The sequence below is a fragment of the Alligator sinensis genome, unplaced genomic scaffold (genome assembly GCF_000455745.1).
Source record: "Alligator sinensis unplaced genomic scaffold, ASM45574v1 scaffold319_1, whole genome shotgun sequence".
NCBI classification, from domain to species: Eukaryota; Metazoa; Chordata; order Crocodylia; family Alligatoridae; genus Alligator; species Alligator sinensis.
Window position 1 is genome coordinate 1,134,294 of NW_005842375.1, and position 19,238 is coordinate 1,153,531.

A 19,238-nucleotide genomic window follows, 5' to 3' on the forward strand; every position below is an offset into this window, starting at 1 on the left:
AGCAGGAAAAAAATACCTGTGGTAATTCAAAAACATTTTTTTCCACAATTTTTCTTGGGGAACAGAAAAAAATGGGAAAAAATCCATTGTGGGTTGAAGAAAACACTTTATTTGATCTGAAACAAGATTTTCATTTCAATGTTAGGGGTGTTTTACCTTCCTTAGCAAATAAAATGAAGTTGGCTGAATTAGGGAACGCTCATTGTGGAATGGATAGCTGAGAGGTTTTGTTTTTGAAAACGTCAGAAGGAAATGTTTCAACTTTCTCGCATTTTTTTTCAGTGTTTTCTTTTGCAGCCAAAACTATTTGCTGAATATGACCTGAATTTGTGAGTACGGTCTGCTGATCCAAAGCTGCACTGTTTGGAGAATAACCTATTCACTAACAACAGTTCTTCCCAGCTGTTCGAGGACATGGTGCATGACTCTCTTGGCCTGGGAGCAACCTGCTGCACTTCGAACAGGCTGGGAGATAACCTCGGCAGGTCTTTTAGCATCCCAGGGGCCAGCTGGTCAGCTGCCTCCATTGTTCACTTGCTCTCTGGTTATTTATGTCCCCTGCACCTTATAATACTGATGCCATTCTACTTGTCTCCTGTGTTTTAAGCCTTGGCTCTGCTAGATGCCCATATTTTATTGCCCCTTCAGATCTTACTCAAATCCTTCCCTCGCTCTCTTCCTGTCCTTTTTTTAGTGTAGACTTACAACATGGCCAACATGCTGAGGAGATCTAACTGGCTTTACCCCAGACATCAACTTCTTGCTACCTGGATGGATTCTGTAAGAATATGGCCCTCTGTCTCTAGCCCAGTGCTCTGCTGGTCTCACTGAGGTGCAGGTAGCTGAAACATACCCTCCTCCCACACACAACAAATATATCTTCAGTTGGGGAGAGGGGTCCTGTGGGACAATGTGCAGTTTGGGGTGATCATCTCCAAGCCTCTACAGTACCCAAAACAAATCCAAATGCTTCTTGGACTCATCCATTGTTGCTTCCCTCTCCTTCTACAGTCACTCCCTTCCCCTGTCTACTTTATTATATTTTGGGCCAAACAGTTCTGCCTATTTGTACATCCCTCATTTTTTATAAGGCCCCTTTGCTGCTTCCCAGGAATAAGACCGAGAGGGAAACTGCAGCTTCACTCTGTTCAAGAAGCAGTGACTTGCTGGAGCTGGTGCCCACAGCTTCTCCTGTTCTCCCAGGGCCAGAACTGGTTATCCTCAGTCACATGGAACAGCACCCAATGGTACAAAGAGTTCATTTCAATAGGTCTACTTCTGGTGTGAAATACCACTCAGAGAGCCAAATCCTCTGCTGGAGTAAATCATTGTAGCTTCACTGCAGACCTCAGAGCTATGCCAGATTATACCAATCCAGGATCTCACCCAGTGTCAGCATGGTCACTGCAATCTGGCTCTTTGTCACCTCATTCCTATTTATTCATTGACCAGCCTGGCACCAGTAACATCTCTTGGTCTTTTGGTGGGGATGTACCAGAGTTCCCAGGTACAGCTCAACCCAGAGTGAGATTCACTAGACCACAATCACCCTGTTCACTCTCCCTTTCAACATTCACTCTCTGCCACTGTATGACACACAATACTGGGCAAGATGGACCGATGGTGTGACCAACAAATGGCAGTTCTTATGTTCTCATGTCCTCTTCCTTGGATGAGGGAGGTATCAGGGAAGAGATGGAGCTGCGAGAGTGATGGAAGATGATGGCAAACTGATCCTACTGGTTCCAGAAAAGCTTTGCCTTCCTCCTTCCCCTGCACCTTCAGCCTTCTCTGTCAACTGGCTGGCTTAGTGACCATGCAGGCTGTCTAAACCACAACCATGACCTCTATGACTTCTTATCCACCAGGCCGCACTGTGGCACAAACAGTGGACATGAGGAGGGGTTGCCATTATGCACCCCAGTATTACGTCCAATGATGCTAAGGTCATTGCTATGGGTCTTGTACCAGGTATGGAGACTATGACACAGTTGTTCAACTGGATGTAATATGGGGTTTACCATCTTCATCTCCCTCTGTGCTGTGATGATGACAGTGATCAGCCAGACCCACCCATGCCATATGCATCACTCTCTAGGGCCCCTCCTAGACCCATACTGCAGGATGTCCTGAAGTAGAGTCTCTTCCCTTTCCCCAAGTCACTCTGTGAGGTAATCCCTGAAGTCCTCAGAGCATTTCTTCTGACTCAAGCCCCAGTCACTGTGATCATCCCTGCACTTGACAAACCTACTTATCTGATGCATGATGGAGTCTGGCTCTCAGAAGGCTCTCATTTTTGGGGGGAAAGCACAAAGCTGCACAGAAATCAAGCTAGTCCTTCACACAACAGTGCACAAAACTTGACATGAAAAGAAGCTAAAAAAAAAGAAAAAGAAAAAAGGATGGCTGGGAACTTACCGTCTTGACTGACCCCCACGGCCTTGCTATGAAACCTTAGACACTATTTCAGGCAGGGGAGGGAGAGGACAGCCCGGATCCAGAAGGTCCACGAGGGAATGATGGTCCTAGCCAAGCCAGCAACTAGGATCTCAAGAAATCCAAATCTAGTTCAAAGTGCTGCGATGCCTCTGCAGACTCGTCCAACTCTGAACATGGCTCCCTGCAAAACAGGATGGTACAGAGAGAGTGTGAGCAGGGGCTGAAGGCAGGAGGATGACAGTCATGGCAAGAGAGGAGGACAAGGAAGAACAGTGGCACAATCTGCACAAAGGGGCTCTGATTTGGGCTGGAATATGAGAAGCCTGGGCTCTGAAAATCCTCAAAGGCATGGGGAAAGCACTGACTGGAGAAAATAATTTTGGAAGAGGCCTAAAATGCACCTGCAATGCATTTCCTCAGCAGAGCTGCTGAGAGTTTGGCTCCCAAGATATTTCTGCTAATAGGCTTGACCTCTATCGGTGCCCTGTTGACGCTGGTAGAAAGCTAGGAGTTCCCAAATGGCTTACAAGTGGTGTGAAATCCACACCTCTGGAGTTGCAGGAGGGAGCCTAAAAGGCTGGCCTCAATAAACACCTCTTTCTCGGCTGTGCTTGTAACATCACACTCGGCAGGGTGCTAAAACAGGCAGTGCTGCAACTGAAGCCACCCAGGATGCCGCAGCCCCTGCCTGGAACACCTTCATTTCAATAATTAAAAACCACTGTGTGCCACTTTGCTGACGCTTCCTAACCAGTGGCTTGCTGTAGTTGCGCGCCTGAGACGTCCCCACTTGCTGCGTCAGATCTAGCATGGGCCGGACTAGGCCTGACACTTTCACAGTGGAGTGTGGGCAGGAGGCTCTCTCTCCTCGGGCCAGCCCCAGCTGCACTCCCTGCCTGCAAGGGAACAATTTCCCTCACTCTTCCAAGCAGGCCACCCCCCAGAAGAGGGAGGCACCACCCACCTCTGTTGGGGATGAAGGGAGGGTCCTGCCCAGGGGAGGCTGTGCGCCTTGGAGGTCTGGGAGGAGGTGGTATGACCTGTCTTGGAGTTCTGGCTGGAGCAGGACAGCTTGGCTCCATCCCTTTACACTCAGCACTATGCCACTACGGAGTGTAGTACGGAGGAGTGTATTATTGTCAACAGAGTCCAGAGTGCCAGAGATCTTATTAAGAGACCTCAATAAATAAGTGAGCAGGAAAACCCCTTGTGCTAAACTCTCATGCCATTCTGTAGGAAAGCTTCACATCTAATGGCTCTGGATGGGTCCCTCATCCCTTGCTGCAGTGGCTGCAGACACAGGTCCAAGGGCTGCATTCTGAAACAGACAGGGCCAAGGCCTTTTCACCTTCTTTTTCTTTCCCCTTTCTACAGAAAAAAACCCACTCCCACTCACTGGTCCTTCTTTCTCAGGGGAGGCTTGCCTGTGTGTTTATATTCAGTACAAGTAGAACAGATGTCCTAGGAGTTAAGAGAGGTAAATGGAGAGATCTATTAGGCTGAGGAAGGGCTTCTGCAGGGAAGAAGCAGAAGCCCTGTGGCTTCTGTTTTTTATCACTAGATTGGACAAAGCACTCCAGAGCATGCTGCAGGAAGCAGTCCTGTGGTGAGGTGACTGGGGAAGATGGACAAGCTGAGCGGACGTCAGGATATCTTCTTCATCTTTGATGCCTCAGCTTTTGATTTAATTATAGGACCCCACTGAGACTACAACCCCAGAAGGGACTGGGGTAGATGTTTCCATTTGTAACCATACTTGCAGACTAGAAGTGAACCCAGCTGGTTCCCATACACTGGCCATGCAGGCAGGATACTCTGGGAGCTACAGAGTGGGTCTGAGGAGACAGGGGTTCTAATCTCAGCCCTGACAATGGCCTATTGCTGTCTCCCCTGGGGCAAACCATTTCAGCTCTGTATTTGCCATCTGTAAACTTGGGATACAAGTACTTGCCCATTTCTGTACAGCTTTTCTGGATCTGGCCTGAAGAACAATGCCTAGTTATTATGCCAGGAGGCTCCCAGGTACAGTACAATCATGAGCAGGTGACAATATGTTTGGGCAGAAGAGGTAATAAAATAATAATCAGTGCTAATGCAGCACTTTCCCTCTTTAAAGTATCATACACATATTAATTGACTAATTCTCATGACATCCCAGTGAGCCAGCTAAGGATTATTATCCACTTTTCATGTAGAGGGAAATGGAAGCAGAGGGGAGGTTAAGTGATTTGTGCAAGGTCACAAAGGAGATCGGTGTCAGAGCCAGGATTTGCACTCATGCATGTCTCTGACTTGTAGCCACCTGCTCAGTCTATTAGATGACACCTCATGCTCTGTAATGATGGTTTTACTGTCATCTTGTCCTGTTCTCAAGGTGCATTAGTCCATTTGGTCTATAGTCAGGGTGTTTTTGCCAGTGGCTATGGGAGTGATTTAAAATAGGCAAGCATCCACGTATCAAGGAGTACAGATGTGCTACAGCAGCCTGCAGCTCCTGCAATGAGATGAGCTCTCTGCCAAGGATGAAAGAGATGACACTCTTCAGCACAGAACCAGCCTCTCTGCCTGGGTCAAGGTGGCACCAGGCAGGAAGGTCCAACATTTGCAGGAGGCAGCTAAGGCAGCTAACAATATCCCCATGCATTTGGGGTCACAAAGGATCCCACGGTCCTTTTGTTTACAGAATCACAGAAGAACAGGGCTGGAAAAGACCTCTGGAGGTCATTTAATTCAACCCCCTGCTTAAGGCAGTATCATCCCTAACCAAACTGTCCCATGCATGTGCTTGTCTAACAACCGATTCCTAAAACTACGCAATGAACCCTGTTGCTAAACTGCAGGGTACATTGCCCCAAAGCACCAAGACCACCATGACATAGGTAAAGCAGGGAGACAGGGCCAAAGAACAAAGCCATGCCCTCACCTATAAAGGAAGGCAAACCTGCTTCCCCCACCCAAGTCTGACCATGGGATAAAATTCCTTCTTGACTCCAATTGTAGCAATTGGACTGACTTTGAGCAGAGGGTCAAGACCCGCTAACCAGGAACGTCTGGATTTTAGTCCTACCAGGAACACTGGCAAACCCCAGTCAAAATCCCCAGCCTTGGCTGCAGCGAACACCCAATTCTCTCCTTTTAGTTAAGGGGAGCAAAGTTAATTCCAAGGCACTGGGCAAATTCAAAGTGGAGGGATGAAATTCTGCTATCAAAGTGAATACAGGATTCTTCTTACACAGCTAAGTCCCCCTTGCAAATTCCAATACTGGGCAAAACTTGCCACATTTCTGGTTTCATCCCAAGTGTAAATTTGAGCCCTCGGAGGCATATAATGGACTGGGCACCTGGTGGGGAACAGGCAGCCTGAGTTTGGTTCTGAGCTCTTCTGTTGACTTGCTCTATGACTCTGGGAAAGTCACTTCAACCTCACAGGGCCTAGCCTACTGGGAGCCCCAGCTCAGCTGGAACATTGTGGCACTATGGTAATAAAAAGTAAGGTTTTTTTGCAGAAAACCAGTCATACTGGCCCCTGCTAGCCTTTCCCTCTCTAAAGGTAAGAACCAATGCCAGAACCTCAGACCCTAAACTTGTGAAATGCAGAAAAGTTTGTTCACAGTTTCCAGTTTGCTTCATTTTCACTCCCTCCCCTCCCTGTGTCTCTGTCCATGAGCAGAGATGCTGAAATGCTGTAGAATTGCTACACTTCTAACCCAGCCAGAAACAAAAACATATCAAGGGCAGGAGAAGCAGAAAACCTTTTCTCGTGAATTCACCAGCCTGATTTCCAGACCAAAGAGGATTAGATACATCTTAGGATAAGCATCCCAACTGAATCAACCTATCTGATGTTTGACCATCGTTGCTGTATAGTTATGTAGATAGAGATTCAACTGTCTTGAGAGGGGATGTTACTTTAAAAACTTCCCCTTGGCCCTGATTACTGCAAAGACATGGTATTTGTTGGGCCTTTAATAAACCGCTGCACATCCATGGGCCAGGAGAGACATGGCTGTCTGCAGAGGAGTCTGTCAAATTAAATCCCCTGCAATCAGAGGCAAATTTGATCCAGACTCAAGCTTCCTCCAAAGTTCAGGGATGTTGGGCTCAGAAATTAGGTCCATCTGTTCCTGAGGCATTGTGCTCACATCTGAAGGAGTGAGGAGCAGACAGAAAACCTAAGCAATAAAGTAATGAAAGGCTCCAGGGAGGTAGAACAAACCAAGCTGTCCATCAATGAAGATGCACTACAGGTGGAAATATGGCCCAACTGTAAGTGGAGCAAGTTTGGAGGTCTCAGTAAGGCCCCACATGGACATATATTGAAATGAAAACAGATATGATATGCATTTCACTATGGTAGCCCAAACCGAAACCCTATTGCATTCGATATTCTCTGCACAGAAAATGAGAGACTGCAGTAGCACTCATAAATTCACAGTTTAAAGCAGTAATTCTCAGCCAGGGTGTCTTGGCACTTCGAGGTGCTGCAATTTCAAGGGTGCTGCGCAATATTAGCACTGTTAGGTGAGCCAGCACCTACAAGTGATTCACAAGATTAAATCCAAAGATTTCAAGTGGGAATCCATAGTGTCAAACACATTCTGTCCACTTGTGGTCTTTCTGAGTTCCACAGTCAAAATGAAAAAAAGGAGGCAAAGCTAAAACCTGGCATTTTCCAAAGGGCACCTTAAGTCTAACGAGTTTGAGAACCACTGATCTAAACAGAGAGAGGGTGCGAGATGAGACTAAGGAATGGAGAGGTGGAGGGATGGGCTGAAGGTCACCCAACAAGGGAATAGCAGAACCAAGAAAAGAGGCCAGTGTCTCCTGAGCCCCAGTGCAGTGTTCTGTCCCCTGGACTGTGGTGCCTTAGCCTACAGCTGGCAGGGAGACAGTGCTAAATCCAGGGCTGGGTGTGACTTTCTGCACAAAACCTTTTTTGGTGAAAAATACAGATCCAGTGACACTAACATCTCCCAGACACGGCTGTTCCACTGATTCTTTTGTTCTGAAAATCAACATTCAGAAATATTTGCCACAGACCATTTCAGCAGTTTCAAAATGGAAACGGCTGGTTTTTTTTCCAGTTTAAATCAACTTTTCTTCTCAAAATGTCTTTGGAGGTGTTTTTTTAACCTCAAAAGAGAAAAATTAGAACAAAAAATGTCAAAATTGCCAATGACCCAATCTCCCCTGCCCATCCCCAAGCCACCCATCCTACTCTAGCTAAAAGACAGCACAGCAATTTGCTAGCAAGCCTGTAAGGGGCTACAAGCAGACTGTGGGAGCTGGAGGTCAGAAGGCTCTTTGGCAGAGCTGTCTGTGGGGCAGAACACAGCAGCTTCTCTATATATGGCCATTTAAACCATCTCCCTGACCAAAACCCATCCCAGTCTGTTTTAGAAATTTAAATAATATGGTTACAGAGACTAAACAGAAGCAAGAGGACACATGGGACTGAAATTGTGCAATGGGATAACTGGTGTGTCAGAAACATCTGAAAAAGAGAGAGCACTGTAGGAGTACTGCATAAGCCAAGGAAGACATATGTGCACGAGGGGTCAGAGCTAAGAGCACAACTGCTGGACTCCAGCTGAAATGCACCCTGTGTGATGGGCCAGACCTAGTGAAACAGCAATGCATCAAGACAGAAATGAGGGTGAGCCCATATAGCTGCATGATACCACCTGGCTGGATTAAAGGGGTGCTGCAGGACAGGAATAGCGATACCCACTGGTGTACATAAGGGTTCTAAATTGGAATATGAAGCAGTGGGAAGTCAAAAGGATGGTCTGGCACTTGGGACCTGGACCTGCAGGTAACAGTGAGGTGCTACCTGTAACAGAGCGGCAGGAGGGCTCAGCAGTGCAATAACTAGGGCTCTGCAAGGCCAGGTGTACTGACAGAACTGCTTGAAGCCCCATTGCTGGACTAGCAGGAGTAGCAAGGTGAGCCATCTGAGATGTCAACAATGACAGGGAAGGCTGAGGGCCAAGTCTGGGGGTGCAGGGGGAGCTGTGTGGGAGACATTCTCCAAAATGGCATGCGTGGTAGCTGGTGTGAGCCAGCACAATTGGTCCCTCTTGTTTGTGAGCAGTAAAACTCATCAGATTTGGAATGGAGGATTTACTAGTTCTGAAAAAAAAATGCCATGGGGAATAACAGGGCTTTCTTGTAGCTGGCAGCTGAATGGAATAAATCTATCCATGGGGCATAAATTGTTTAAGTAAAAATCCCTCTCACTTGAATATTTTGGAAGAAAAACAGCGAGAAACTGCTTCTTTCCTCCCTTCAAGGTCAAAGCTGTTAGTCTCTGCTATGAAGGAGAAAAAGACCTCTTACTGGTAAGTTTAGCCAAAGGAAACCAAACATTTGGGAACTGGAGTACGTAACTGTCTGGATTGATCTGTCTCCTTGTATTAGGCTAAATATCTCTGTTTAATGGGGAATTATCTTTTTAAAAAGCAAATTATACATGTCTCTTGGCATTGTAGTAAATAGAAAATGCTCAGAGCTCTGAGAAATAGCATACAGCTTCTGTGACAGCCCAGGCTTCGAAGGTTAGCAGCCGCTGCAACACAGCATCCACTGAAGTCACAAGGGGCGCTCCAGAGAGAGCCAGAGTAGGTGGGTGAGGAAGGAGAGCCTGCTTTATAGCTCCTAGGTTTGCTCTAGGCTGTACGGTTCAAGGAATGATCAGCCCCATGTTACAAAGGACATTATGCCCAACACCAGAAAGCACATGCTCATTTCTCTCATTTTAGACACAGCTCTTAGAGGGTTGGGGCACCATGCTCATAAGATCAGCTATTTACTGGATCAGACCCTAGGCCCAACTAACCCAGTATCCATTCTCACACATGGCAGAGAGTGGATGCTGAGGGGGAGGATGAGCATGGCGTGTACAGAGGTTTCTACCACCTGCTCTGCTCCCACTGGAGTTTGCAGCCTTCAGAGGTTTAGTAAGTTCTGATTCAGAGACTGCGCCCTTTTCTACCATGATCAGTAGCCCATGGCCTCATACTGCACAGCAAGAAGATGCACTACACCCACCAGAGGAAAAGGACCTTCTAGTAGCATGCTGCTGCCTCATGCAGCAGTGGATGCATGTGGACAAACCCTCCTCAGGCTGTGAAGGGCAGCACCTTTGAGGGAAAACCATCCCTTAGGCATCAACCAGTACAGGGTACAGGTAGAAAGAGCATGGCCAGGCTACTGAGGACCTCACCATGATGGAGAAGCTGCTGGATTTTGGACCTATAACTACTGATCCAGTTCCAAGGCAGAAGCTCCCACATCCATTTTCTTGCTGGCAAAATCCATCGCAGATTTACAGTCCCTCTGAAGAGGGACTGGACTCAGCCACAGACACAGGGAAGCCCTGTTCCATGCAGACTCAAGCTCAGTAAGACAGAGAAAGACACAGCCTGCAGCACAGGACTTGCTCATGGGAAGCCCTGCGCTCCCTGAACTGCCACCCGGGAGTGATTTTGCTTTTTCAAACTTCAGTAATTTAGAGCAATTTTCAGTAGTATTTATATACAGGTAAGACAGGCGCAGTCCAAACACACCACTGACAGCAGCACTGTCACAACAAAACTTCCCTATGCTGAGGATGAGCTGGTGACTGGCTCTGAGCACTGGTGTGCAAGTACAGGGAGACAGGGCATAGCAGACCACCTGCACACCTTGGCATAAGCCCGCTGCAGCATGGGGTAAATAGGGCTGAAGATGTGACTACAGCCATGTGCCAATCCCCTTCCAGAAAACTGTTTTGCCAAAGGGTGTGGGAGGGCCTGCTGTATTGTAACATAATGGACGCCACCTTTAGGAGCTCTTAATCTGGACCTCACCAACAACCAACATACCAGTGGTTCACAAACTCGTTAAGACTTGAGGCCCATCTCAGAAAATGCCAGCTTCTAGCTTTTTCGACTATGGAAAAATAATAAAGCAATTCTTCTGTTGCAAAAAACTCAGAAAGACCACAACAGTTCAGAATGCTTTGGACACTTTGGATTCATATTTGAAACCTTTGGGCTTATCTTGTGAATCATGTGCAGGTATTTGCACATCTAGTGCACAGAACCCTTACAAGGATCTTGCAGCACCCCAGGATCTCATGGTACCCTAGCTAAGAATCACTGTACTAGACTGGAGTGCATTAATGCTACTGATGTGACCCCAGGCCAAAACCCTCCTCATCTCCAGCCTGCCTCTCTCCTTGGTTTTATTTGGTGACTTGGGGATTCATATGCAATTACCCCCTTTTTATTATTCCTAGTCACACCAGTGGGCACTAGATTGCTTTCACTGCACAGGTAAATGGGCCTGTTGTCAGGCACAAGCACAACTCAACCTTGCCATGGCACATATATCCAGTACTGGGGCATGTGTGCACCAGAGACTTGGCTATGCCAAGCACTCCCTTTCTCTCACTACTTCTAATTCCCATCTGGACCATTGTTGTGCTTCTCCATTCGTGCCTCCCTCCATCAAAAGCATTTTCATATTCACTCTCTCGGTGCTCAGCAAACAGACAGCACAGCAGAAAAACCAAAGAGATGCTTGATGGGGAAAAAGAGTGGAACAAAAGGCAACATCAAGAAGCAGGCTGGAGCCTGCACTGAGCAAAGAGAGAGATCAGAAACAGAGGGAGCCTCAGCAGAGAGCACAAGCAGATGGAAGGAATGTCTGGCAGAGAGACTGGTGGGAAAGGAGCTTCTCTATTATGGGACAACTTGATTAACTGAGGGCTGTTGCAGATGCTCTGGGACACTCCTGAGCCACACGCCCTGCCGAGACAGCTGATGAAGAAGCCAGTTCATGCTGATTGTGATGTTGGTAGCAGCCTTCTATGAATGGAAGCGAGAGCCCTAGCCCTTCGGGAGCAAAACCCAATATAGCAGGACACAGAAGGAAAGGGGTGGAGCTCCAATACCCCACCAAAAGGCATAGAAGGAGTTAAAATGAGATGTGACAGCCTGATTGAAGAAGCCAGGTTCTCATCACTCAGGGAGGCTCTGGGCTTTGGGAGCTAGAAAGGAGCCTGAGACTCCTTTGTGTCTAGGCAGAGCTTCTGATAGGGCTGTTGCTTTAGAGCATTGCAGGCACTAAATTACCTAGACATTTATGACCTGTGGTGCAGAGAAGCAGCTGCTAAAGGCAGGCATGTTCAGAGGTTGCACCTCAGGGTGGAAGGATCCTTGGGTGCTTGGCTAGAAAGAAGGATTGATAGGGGAGATGCTCCTGACACTTCCCTAAAAAAAATGAAGGGGCAACACTGCAAGGAGATCCCTGGGGACACAGGGAGAGGAAGAGAAAACCGATGAGCTACAGGATGGCAAGACCACAGTCAGTGCCCCAAGGGGCTCCTGGAGACCCAGTACAGCATTCCAAGATTGGGGAAAGCCTATAGGATGCTGAAGGCAAGCCCAGTGACCTGAGCCCTGCTTACATACACCCTGGTTGTATGTAGCCATGGCTCCAGGAGCTGTGCTGCTCCAGGGGGGGCAGTTGGCTTGAGTACACACAAGGGATTTTCCCTTGAGTTTTTCCTCTGCAACCAGGATTCCCATAGCCTGAGCCCTGGCACCCCTCAGCACTCTCTCCTTCACCTTCCTCTCTCCTACATTCTTCTTCTTCTGTTCCTCTACTTGGCAGTGCTTCCCAATGCCATGATGCATTAAGCTGCAGCCCAAGGAGTGAACAACCCTTGCAGAGGACTGCCCTTGAACAAGGCCCCACTGAACCATGCTGTCCGTGCATGGGGCTAGAATTCACTTCAGGAAGCAGAAAGTGACAGATACCAATATCTAGTCAGCAAATCTAGGCTGTGCAGTCAGTCCAGTATCAGGTAGGGAGAGAACTTCCCTGGAGCAAAAGTAAGTGAGAACTAGCAGTAGACGAGGTGCTAGATGGGGGGAGTCAGGAAACCAGTTCTCTTTCTGGCTTTGCCACTGGCTTGCTGTGTGTCCCCAGGCAGGTCACTTTACTGCTCTGTCCTCTGTCTTGCTCCCTCATGCTTGTCTGTTTAGTTTGTAACCTCTGTCCAGGTATGGACATTACACTTTTACTGGTAAAAGTGATCAGGAACTGGCCTATACCGATAACAGAACAGAAGTTTGGCACAAAAAGACTGGTTTAAAAATGACAGAACCCAGTCTAAGATTTTCTTCCCACTCCACCAAAGGGCAAACATGTGTACTGTTCGCTACTAATCTAAACTATGCCACTTACAGAAAACCATGTAACCTAGATCAATTCTGCCTCAGGCTTTTTGAATGTCTGTACCTAGCCTCTGCACCAAAATGGCTCCCTGTTATGAGTCCATCCAGGATCTAGCACAATGGGACCTCATGGGATCTCTACTTGGGATCTCTCATATGTATATTAACAGTCTCTTGGCAGGACATTGGTTCCCCTGCTTTACTTGTGGTAGGTTAGGGGCATTATGTCTTGTGCTGTGTCAGGGCTGACTGTAGTTTTACGAACAGTTTAGATAATGGATTGTATAGGAGGGTTTGGATAGGGATGATCCTGCTCAAGCAGGGCATTAGACTAGATAACCTCTGGAGATCCCTTCCAGCTCCGCTTCTCTGTCATTCTATGATAGGTCTATGCTATAAAAGCAGAAACCTTGGTCCTGCTGCCAAGACGTCTCAGACATTCAGTTCCATGCTCTATGCACAGAAACTCAAAAGATGAGGGTGGTTAGGATGCTCTGTGGGATGGGGGGCAAGCTGCCATGCCTGAGAATACTGAAAATCCAAGTATTAGTAGAGTCCTCAGCATCTTTATTGCCTCATTCCTGGGACTGATGGGCACAGAACAGGAGCAGTTGGGCAGGGCTTCTTGCCCAGGTGGCACAGACATGCCCTTGGCGTTCCTATACCGTTGATAAGAATACTGATACTACAGCTGGGTAAGGCTGATGCAAGTGAGAGCAGGCTCAAGCCCCTGGGGGATGCACTTTAATTAGCAATCATTTCCCATTACTTTTCCCCGCACACCCCATGCTGTACCCTGGAGACCCCTCCCAACACACACATTTCCCGGGAGGCAGTTGCCCCATGGAAGTCACTGAGGAAAAGGGGAAGTGAAAGGAGGAAGTGGAGGGGAAGAGGGAGAGAGAAGGAGGGAGAGAGAGAGAAAGAGCACACAAACAGCTTAACTCAGCCTCAACAACTGAAAAAGCAGCAGTGAGGAAAAGCTGCCCTGAAATGGAATATCAAGGTCACAGCGAGTCATACCGACCAACACGCACATTAGCTTTCGTCAATAATTCAGCATGCTGGTTCATGGAGCAGAGGTTCAGAAGAGGCCTTGGACAGAGGAGGAGGCCTGCCTGAAGGGCCAGGAATTGGTTTTGACTCCAGGCCACCGTTCTCCCACTCCCACCCGTCTGCCCCTCAGGGTTGGGGGGCATTTGTGTCTAGACCCCAGTCTGGCCAAACAGAAAGCTCTGGGGCTCTGACAGGCTGAGTCCAGCCCCTCTGCAGGGAGCTTGTGGCAAAGCTGGAATTCAGGGGAGCTGACAGCCTGCTGGGTTGAGAGAGGAACCTTTTCCACCCCTAGATAATCTGTGACTGGCTAGCGCTGTCCTGGTACCGAAGGCAACAGGTGAAGAGCTGAGGATCCTAGCAGATGAAGAAGGTCTGCCTGCTGTTCACTGTGTCCTGAGCTACACCAAGCAGACCTTGTCTCAGCTGCTACTGGAGCTCAACGTTTCCAAGCTGTAACTCCACGTTAAAAAAGAAATATCAAGGTATCAAGAGCCCATCCCTGGTAGCCGCAGAGAAAGGGAGGGTGGTCACCACCCCTTGATACCAGTTTTCACCCTTCAGCTTGAGAACCCACAGAGTAGCTATGTCATTCCTTATTGCAGCCTTGCACTGCTTTACTGGATAGCACTGCTCCACCTGTCCTACCTGGCAGACAGAAGATCAATGTTGGAAACACTAAGAACCCTTGTCCTCTATACAACATCAATGGGAGCAGCTGGAGCTCCCTATTCCTGTGTCATACCCCATGAGAAAAGGCCCTTTTGCTAGAGTGAGTAAAGGCCATGGCTACCCTAGAAAAACGGGCAGCTGAATGAAGTGGTGGGAGATGAAGCATGCTGAAGAGGTGTCAGTCACCATTTACAGACACTAGATAGGAATTTCCACTATCCAGAAGACTTTACATTTTTATGAGTGTAAAGCAAGGGCAAAGTCATCATAAGCTATCTCTAAGCCAAACCAAAGTAAACGATGCCAGATGCTGCAGACCCTTCTACTTTACATATAATTGACATCACATACAAGACCTCAATCATGTGCACAAATCTATTTTTACAAGTTGACTGTACAAAAGGTGACAGTCACTGTTTTTTTCAAGTAAGAATCTAGATCTGTTAATATGTTTCCTGATGCATGAAATATTTGCTCAGGTTAGAAGTTCCCAAACTGTGGTACACATATCCCTGGGAGTACGCAACACATCTTTGGGGATATGCAAGAGAAAGTGTGTAATGGAAGATTTAATTTTCTTTATAATAATAATTGGCATTTAAGGGGTTAAAATATAAAATGTATGGTGGTAGGGGTACATGGGCAGCTGGGAAATCTGGAAGGGGGTACACAGTAAGAAAAAATTTGGGAACTTCTGGCTTAGGTGATACATTTGGGCAACTTAGAGATATTTGAAAGCTCAAGTCGCTGAAATCAGGCTTGTTTGACTTCTCTATTTCCCCATGTTCAAAAGGATTGCCTTTAAGTCTATCACCTGTTCAGCTGGAGAGCGCAATGTGCTGGCAGGGAGCGTCAGACTGCACATTTTGGTGGCTGCTACTGAAGCAGTTCCCAAAGGACTGCTCCAGACGTTTCTTGTTTGAGATGATGACCCCTGAAGTAGCTGAACTGCTGCTACATCACATTAGGATGATGTGAACTGACTGTCAGAAATGCTGAGTGCCTGCAGTTTCCACTGATTTCTGGACCAGATGTCTTTGGAAAACTTATGCTTTAGTTCAACACAAATCACTGGGCCTGTGCAGGTCAGACTAGAGGATCTCAGTGGTCTCTTCTGGCCTAACAAATCTTTGGACTTCGCGCTGGATAGGAGCTGCTGTGACTGGCTGCAGCAGAAGATCCTACTATGTCAGCCTAGCCTGGCTGTATGAGTGGGGGTAAATGGGGGTGCAGCTGATAAGTCATGTGGAAGCTGTGACACCTGCAACTCTGGCCCATAAGACCAGAAGAATAAAATTGGCTCAGGCTGATAAAGTGTAACTTTCCATCACTTTGCAACTGATCATCCATTCCCCAAGCCAGCTGCCTGCCACATCCATGCTGTTTCTATTCATTTCAAGGGTTACTGATAAAACTGATGCTTTATAAGACTATCCCAAGAAACCTTGGGAGAGTTATTATCCAACTCAAATCTGCTGGACCTGGCCCAACCCTTAGGTGAATGATTAAAATGATCGGCACTTTTTTGAAAGCTGAAATTATGCCTTGTGCCTGCTGTTCATCTTATATATACCTCCTAATGACAAGACTGCAAAATAGGACACATCTGTAAATCTGCTTCACTCTTCGTAAGTGGTTATAAAAATCTAAGCAACCCTGTCCTTCAATACACATCCAGCCCTGGGCCCTTCTAAAGCAAGCCACTCTTTCAATGTTTCATTTCTTTCCTCACAGGCTGAAAGAACGAGGAGCTTTTTCCAATGCACTCACTTTAGGCATAATGCTACCATATTTGGGGGGGCGCTGCTTGAGTTTTTACTAAAGGCACAAGCAAGGAAAATGGAGACAAGTGGTGACAACCACTATCAAATTGCTAGCCCATGCACTCATGGGTAGATATGCGGGAAGCCAGGTCACATTAGTTTCTGCCGATGGATCACACTGAAAGCGTACTCAGAATGGGAAAGAAGGTCATTTTATGTTCTTGTCTCAGGATCTATATCCAGGTCCCATCATTCTACATGAACACAGAGCCACACCCAGTGGGGGCCACAATATTAGATAGCTAGGCCAGGAGGAGACAGCATAAATGCTTCTCTTCAGGATTATAATCAGTCCATTTCTGCTGTGCAGCAGCAGTCAGCTCTGATTCTTCTCATTGCAACTGAATGAAGACGCTAAGGGAGGCCAAGTGGTCTACTGAATACAGACAGCACTGGACAAGGACTCCAGACATTTGGGTTCTGTCTCTGAGTGGCTGTATAAACTCAATCCACACACGCCATCTCTCTGGTCCTGTTTCCCTTCCCTCTGCCATGTACAGCTGTGAGCTTCTTGGGGCAGGGATGCTCGTTTACCCTATACAGTAGGGTCTCTAGCAAAATGGGGCCTTGATTTTTCTAGGATCTCGGGGTGCTGAGGTAATATCAATAATAAAGGAAATGGAGAGGGAGTGATAGCAGGGTCTGGCCTGACACCAGTCTGGCATACCAATGCAGCCTTTGTTAAGGATCCAAACTGCGGGAATGCTCTCCTGTCAGTCACTGGCTTAATGAGACAGCCTCAACTGGAGTCCATTTACAGTCCGGGGGGCTTTCTTGAGCATCTCAGGAATTCTGTCCTAGGCCTGGCCAGGGCTCCTCACATAGCATGAGTTTCTTTCAGTACCTCATAGAGACCAGCATTGTGGAATCTAATGGGAACCAAGGGCTTTGTTACGTTACATACACTTAGCATGTATTTTATTTAGATTGTAGTAGACATTAACACACCTGAGAAAGTTTTCTGAACAGTTGCAAGTTAATGCTTACTCCAACCTAAAGACACATGGTACAGTAGTATGCTACTGTGGTCCTGAACTGGCTTCTGTGTGGTCCCAGGGCTGAGACCCAAAAATCAGCTGATTTGTATGTCTCAGCCCTGGGATCGCACACGAGCTGGTTCAAGGCTCCAGTGTGGTGCAGGGGCTGGGAGTGATACCAGCACGGCTCAGGAGTCAGTCTCAGTTCTTGCACCACACCGTATTGTCCCAGAGCCAGTTCAAAGCTCTGGTGCAGAGCAAGTACTGGGACTGGCTTTCATGGTGTGCTGGTGCCACTCCTGCACTAAAACGCAGTGGAGTTTTGAACTGGCAAGGCTCCCTCCAGGGAGGGGGAAGCCTAACAAATAGCTTTGTTAGGCTTCCACACGCCAGACCCTTCAAGACTGGTGCAGTAAGGAGGCTGCAAGCCCAACAAATAGCTTTGTTGGTCTCTCCCACACACCACATCAGAGTCTCCTGATGGTGGAGCAGACTGACATTAGGGCAACACATATTGCCTACCACCAGCTGGACAAACTCCTCATCCCAAAAGGTAACTTTACTAATTAGCATGCCCTTAGCATGAGTTTTCCCACTGCAAAGTGTGCATGCTTGCCTTTTAAGTGCATTTAATTTGTGCCAAAGATAACGCCTAACAACACACTGAGAACTGCAATTCAGGCATTGTGATGTGTCTCTTAAGAAACCAGTCAGTGTTGAATTCTGTGCCCGCGCACTAGGACACTGACAGAACATAGGCTGCCAAAGTTGCCGTGCTGGGAAGTTGAGCTGTGCTGAGTTTGGGATCCCAAACAGGGTGAAGTCTGCATTTAATACCTATTATCCTAACATCTTCCCATCTGTCCACTCTCCTCATATGTCTGTAACTGCAGCATGCCAGAACTAGCTGATATCAATGGCACTTTAATTTCATCATTCCCAACTTATTTAGAGCAATTAGGCAGCAATGAATGCACTCCATGGGGCCATGATGCAGTTGAATCCCATCCAAGGGTTACCGCAACATCACAGGAGACAGTCGGATCAAATTATCATCCCGCTACAAAAATAAAAATAAAAAGGAAGGTAATCCCCAAAGGGTGAATAGGCTTTGCTCTGGCTTTATCCTGTATGTCCATTTTTAATTTGGAAACAGCTGATAGATCTATAAAAAGATTATGTCCCTCATTTAATTAGGAAGAGACAGCGCCTCTGGACTGAAGACAAAGATAGATGCTTTGTGCAGGCATCTAGCTGCTGAAGAGCTGAGGGAGGCGAGGCAGGATTTTCTGGGAGGTCACTGGGATCAGTGTAAGGAGCCCTGGTCACGGCAGGCCTGCTGCATGCCTGGAGCGAGGATTCGCAATGTCACAGAGACCATCCCTAAAATCATCAAGCTCTCTGACTACTACCCACTGGTTGTGGTCCATGTGGGTACAAATGATGCATCCAAGGGCAAGCTGGATAACATCATGGAGGACTATAAAGCCTTGGGACACCAACTAAAGAAGACGGGAGCTCAGGTGGTATTTTCCTCCATTCTCCCGGTAAGTGGACAGGGTAGGCATCGTGAGGCCTGCATTGACGTGGTTAACCAGCGGCTTTGGAGCTGGTGCCACAAGGCAGGCTTTGGGTTTTTTAACAACAACCCATGTTTTTGTAAGGAGGGCATGCTGGGGTGGGATGGGCTTCACCTCTCCCCTAATGCCAGACGTATCTTTTCCTCTAGGTTGGCTGATCTCGTACGGCGGGCTTTAAACTAGATTTGCCAGGGGAAGGGACCGCCTCGAGTGGAGAGGATGCTTCACCAGCATGCAGGGTGACAAGAGGAAGGGAAGCACAGGTAAGTATCAATGTCCGAGGAGCAGAGGGCCACAACTGTCCTGGGAGTGGGCGGAAGGCATGAGCACCCTCAGGAGGCCTCAGGTGCCTCTACACTAATGCTCGTAGTATGGGGTGTAAGCAGGAGGAACTATGCCTCCTGATTGCAAGTAAGAACCCAGACTTAGTAGGGCTCACAGAAACCTGGTGGGACCCTACCTATGACT

General features: G+C 47.6%; 1 protein-coding gene across 3 annotated transcripts in view; it reads right to left on the reverse strand.

Moving 5' to 3' along the window:
* The window catches only part of LINGO1 (leucine rich repeat and Ig domain containing 1), a 285,485-nt gene that overhangs the window by 173,447 nt on the left and 92,800 nt on the right, over positions 1 to 19,238 (reverse strand). For all 3 annotated transcript variants that reach the window (XM_006029389.3, XM_006029387.3, XM_006029388.3), the window contains exon 2: positions 2,419 to 2,620. The gene's annotated coding sequence lies outside the window, so the exon portion shown is untranslated. The remainder of the gene's footprint in view (positions 1 to 2,418; positions 2,621 to 19,238) is intronic.